This window comes from Hoplias malabaricus, chromosome Y (assembly GCF_029633855.1).
Source record: "Hoplias malabaricus isolate fHopMal1 chromosome Y, fHopMal1.hap1, whole genome shotgun sequence".
Lineage (NCBI taxonomy): Eukaryota > Metazoa > Chordata > Actinopteri > Characiformes > Erythrinidae > Hoplias > Hoplias malabaricus.
Window position 1 is genome coordinate 46,961,420 of NC_089820.1, and position 6,000 is coordinate 46,967,419.

Sequence of the window (6,000 nt, forward strand, 5' to 3'; positions counted from 1 at the left end):
TTAATCACTTATTTGCCATCATTCTTCCTCACTCTGCTTTCCTATGTTCATCCATTCTCCTCCACTGTTTATGTTTCTGACTCATTTTGTTTCTACTGCCTCTACTAATCTATAATCCCCCTCCCTCAATCTTTTTTCTCACTCATTCACCATTTCTCACCTACATTTTCACTTTCCATTATTCTGTCTCCCTCATTCATATGCTCTCTCTAACTCATACATTTCTCTGTATATTACTCTCTCTCTCTCTCTCTCTCTCTCTCTCTCTCTCTCTCTCTCTCTCTCTGTCTGTCTTTCTCTTTTTTTTTTTGCTAACACAAATGGACTGTAATACATGCAGACCTCATCATGTGCAGGGGAGGATATCTCTGGTCTTGCGTGCTCTCGTGGCAACCTGATAGCCGTGGAGTGGGTCGGCATGTTTTTGCTTCTGATTAGATTTATCACCCAACAATGGGCTGTTTTGAAATGGAAATATACAAGAAAAGCATGATCCAAATGAATTCAATATCTGCCATTGTTTTTGGAAAAAAAAAAAAAAACTCTCAAATCTCACTTTTCTTATACTAAAAAAGGGACTTGAGTTCTTCAGTGGGCCCTGAGCATGGATGGTGAATGGACTTGTCATAAGCAGGGCATAGATAACATTTATGACAGAAGGAATCAAACCAGATATAATATTATATAGGACACTGTTGTAAGTTGGTGTCAAATTATTGTCTGTCCCTTGTTAAATGTCATGATTTAATTTTAATATATTTATTTATTTTCTTGAACATTAGACTTAATTTTTGAAATAATGAGAATTTATTTAATCATTTGAAATAGTGAAGTCTGGAGAAAATTACTTGACTAAAATAAATCTATACTCAAATGTTTTATAAATGGGTTTACAATCTGTTTATTAAATGGATAATAATAAGGTTTGAAACACCTTATATGTCATTAATAATAATTTTTAACACAGAAATCTAGCAACAGTGACCTCTGAATGTGTCAAGGTAAAGAATAAGCTATAACCTGGGAATGTGAATTTAGTCATTTCATTTGTTAAGATGCACACCGCTTTATCTTCGATGTCTAAAAATATATTCTATTGGCCGTTATATCATTAATGTCGGTGGTTAAATGGTAAAACAAATATGTGCTGAAGCTGACAGGGTTAAGATTGATTCACTATTTGGCAAATAACAGGTCAATAAATTATTATAAATTATTTTAAATGTGTTTACAACCTACTTAATAACCATTAATAAACAGATTGTAAATCATTTATTAAGCCATAAAAGTGTAGTTTTATTCTAAAATGTTACCCAGCATTCTGAAATACATTTACGTGCATGACATGAGCACATAAATTACTAATAGAATATTGCAGAATATCACAACAGTACTAGATTTATACTGTGAAATTAAAGACAACCTTACTTAAACATTCTAACTAGAGCCTACATTAATCTGTTTAAACAGGATTACAAGTGATTTTTGTAAGTAGAGATGTCCTTATATATTTGTGTATGTGTGTGTGTGTGTGTGTGTGTGTGTGTGTGTGTGTGTGTGTGTCTTTGTGTTTGTGTGTTACAACGCCAAGGCTAAAATGTTTGTTGTTATTGCGTTAACCTGCAGCAGCTGTGATAGCAGGATGAGTGGTTGTGGTTTGAGGGTATGGCTTGAATCCCAGTCTACACACACACACACACACACACACACACACACACACACACATACACAAACACACCATATTTGTATGACACACACACAGACACACACTTACACCTACCTAGGAATATACCTGTCTTGATATAAACAAGATGGGACATTTTCAAGGGGACAGACACACACATACACACATCAAAGATATTACAGCAGAAGAAAAAAAAACATTATTGTAAGATGAAGTGAAGAGATTTTGTTCAGAGGCATTCTTAACTATTGTTATTGACCTCTTCAGGAACGTATGACACAATATAAATGGCAGCATTTTTCTTTTTTCACTTTTTTTGATTATGTAAAAAAATTGTTATGGCTTATTCTGACAGCACAGAAGAATGTCAATTATATTTATTTCCATTAATTTATGTATCGCATATTTTTTATTTCTTTGTATTCGACCCTGGGAAAATGTTTCTTTTAAAAAAGTTAATTTTGTTCTACAACAGATAAGTGATCAACATTATGTTTTTTACTTGCAGTAATTCTACCATATTCACATATATCACAGGGTTCACATGAAAATGATTTCCATAAGGTGAAGACAATTGCCAGTTTTCAGAGTAGGTGAGCCCTGGATCATTAATGAATTAATTATTTGTTAATTATCTCACACTTTAAAATCTTGGAGACTTTGCACAATATCATTCTCAGGAATGGAAAAAATATACATGGTCTAAAATGACTTCATGGATATTATATAAGCTGCATGAAAATTGCATACTGTATTTCAGTGCTGCCAGCTATATGACAATTGATTATTTTAAATGTTAGTTTATGTATAATATACTATATACTTACACAAAATTGTTCACTAACTCTTAGAAATTACTCTGTCATCTCCTCTGTATTTCATGAATTGGTCTATGACTGAGCTATCTGTTCTCGCTAAGCCTGGAAAATAGAACTCCATTGTAGACTGCCGATCCTTTTTAATGAGCTAAATTAAGTGTGTTTTCTTCTCAGTAGCTCTAGTCTGGCAGCTCACAAAGCATTGGACCCGCCCCCGCCCACGAGCCATGAATCACTGCTAATCGTACACAGACTAGCAGATTAGCTGCCCTGAAAGACTAGCTAATCTCCTCTCTCACACCCAGTCTTCTAGAGCCCTAGAGTTGAGCCAGCTTTAATACTGGCTACAGGTGTCTGATTCAGGGATACATTAACACCCAGTTTCTCACATACACTTTCCCCAATATGGTGTTCATAACGCCAGCTACATTTTCTCCTTGCTGGTGAGCAGCTTGATCATCTGTTTCCATCTGTTCAGGGCACCCCTAGTGCTGGAAACATTAAACACAAACACATTCAGAGGATTTTTACAAACATGATGAAGACCAGGCATAGTCAGGACATTCTGACACAGTCAAAAAGTTGCCTCACAAAGAGAAGAGCTATGGGAGCCATTTTCAGTTCATTATTTTCATGTAACTGACTCAGAATCCTTTAACAAAATTTAGATTTGACAGTTCTCCATAAGGAATTTCTTATGTGGTTACTGACACACTCTTTTCATGTATATAAAACACAAGATGCAAATAATTTTAGAACCAATCAGGAAAAAACAAACAAAAAAACAAAAAAACAGTGTTAATGTGGAGATAAGCCTTAATTGTGTAGCATCATGCTGAGTGTAATGGTGGGGGACCTTTGTACCAACCCAGAGATTGAGGCTAATTGTCTTGGACTCCTAACCTTGGATGGCATTGACATTGAGCAGTGATGCCCCAATGCTTAGACAGTTGTAATACTTGGGAGCACAAAAAAACTATTGATGGTGTACCAATTATAAATAGAGAACAAATGCACATAAAAGGCACCAAAAATGGACTGCTGAAATTACAAGTATTAGAACCTCTTTTTCTCACATTTGTTCCACCCACTTGGCCAAATATTACAATGACTACATCCATCACTGAATGTGTCAAAAACTGAAAGCTGCAGCCAGAGACGTTATAAGGGAGGAGACCAGTCACTGGTTTAAAATCGTATGGGAATGCTCGTAACCCTCAGCCGGGCAAATGTTTATGGGGAAAGTCCATATTTCAGTAAAAATAGTCAATTTAGCTCATTGGTAAAGCCCCGTGTGGGAAAAGCCCTTCATCGCTGTGAAGATATGCGCATACATAGTTACCAGAATAAGCTGAAATAAAAATTATTATTATTATTTTAAATAATAATTTAAAATAAAAATAATAAAAAAAATAAATAAATAAAAATAATAAATTTTAAATTTTAAATAGTGCAGTAACTTGCTAGCAATGGTTTACAAAAGTTTATAGTCAATGATCATTGTACAATCAAAGACGTCTCTGCAGTTTATACATCAAAGCTTATGGACACAACTCATCACAGCTTATGGACAGAAACCATGTGGCTGAAGGTAAAAATATGCATAAGAGGCTGAGCAGGGATAGCTAACATTATTGTGGATGCAGCTATTTTGCCTGGAGGTGTCAAAGGTGGGTATACTAATATTGTTCTCATTTGAAGTCAGTGCTGAAAATGTAAAAAAATGCTATCACACTATATGTATGAACTTTAGGTAAATTTCAGGTGAATGAATATAATGTACTCAAGATACTCATTAATTGCTGCATATATATTAACATTAATTAAATCAATTATTTAAAAGCCCTACTTGAAATATTCACACCCATGTTCATCAAATGTGAAGTGACTGGGTCATATTTGCACTCAGGTTACTAGCTATATACATATATGTTGCATAGATAATAACACCTGTAACAGCCATCGCAAACCATTTTTATAATGTAAGGGAAGTTTTATGCCTGGTTACTTATAATACACACAGATATAAGGTATATTAGATGTAGATTATTTGCACTATATGTCAAAAGGTTAGTAGAAATCCTATAATTAGAGAATTAATTTTTTTTTAAATCTCTGACACCTTGTGGAAAAAAGGTATGATAATGTGAACACACAGCTGGTATTTCCATAGAAAAAGATGGAAAAAATTGGACACACGTGCAACCATGGTGACTTTAAAGTCACCCACACGCATGTGTGTGTATCTGTGTTTGTGTGTGTGTCCATGTATGAGTATGTATCTAACCAGTTTAGTCAGCACTTTGCTTAAAATGAAAAAGAAACTTTCTAAGATTTCTGATTTTAAAGGTTATTAAAATATTAAATCCTCACAGGTATACCTGTTTTCAGCTGTGTCATTTTCTCATTAAAAGTAAACCGGTTAATCAGTGCTAATTTCATGCGTAAGGATCTGTGGAGGTTCTGTGGAGCTGCAGTAAATTCATTATTTGGAAGGAAGAGGGTGCGGACAGCTGTAAGACGAAGGTAATTGTCATCTTGCATCATTTGACCTGGAGGTAAATTGTATAGCTTGCTTATCGGTTCATTTCTGGGAATTAACAAAATATTATCCTAAGCTTGTTATTTTTATTTTAGAAAATTAAATCATTATATTATATAATTTTTATTATTGCTACTATGTGGATTGCAATGAAAACTTAAACTGAAACCTTCCAGTGAAAATCTAATTGAGCAAACAAATTAAGCAGAAAATATGACACATGTGTGAATCTGCTATGAAACCAGACAGACTGTCTGTCTCAAACAGGTGGATTCAGACAGACAGGGTTCTTGACATCATAAACATCATAAAAATCAGAAATCAGCTGGATGGGCAGGGCTTTTAAACTACAGGATTGTGGCAGATGTTTAAGTGTACAGATTGGCAGGGGCTAATTGCATAGATCTCTGCAGAGTGAATGAAGGGATGGAGTTACATCTAAGCAACTCAAAACACATTGTGGAATTTTTTCTTGAAACCTACAAATAATTCTGATATAGAGTGATTATTTTTTATGGTTTAATTAATGAACATTGGGGGGGTATATTTATATGTATTGGAACTGCTGGTCAGTTAAGGGTGAAATTAGCCATCTTAAAACTTTAAGAATTCCTTTCCTCAACAAGCATCAACTATGAAAATCAATGATTATATAATTAGCTTGACAGCAGCTGTATTGTTAAAAATGAACAGTACGTATTCTCTCCATTATTAGCCTACACATGCTGGGTGTGTGATGCTTATTCAGTTTTGCACTAAAGCCAAAAGGGTAATGTGGATATCACATAATGAAAGCTATTTTTCTTCAGCTGCCATGGTTTGTTTCTTACCTTTTTTTCTATGTTGAATTGGAGTGTGTTTTGAAGAAATCTATTTCTTTTGGCAGCATATTTGCCTCAATCCAGTGTTTAAGTGTTTATTTCTTTTTTTTCCAGGTGTTGCCATATTTTTGTAGC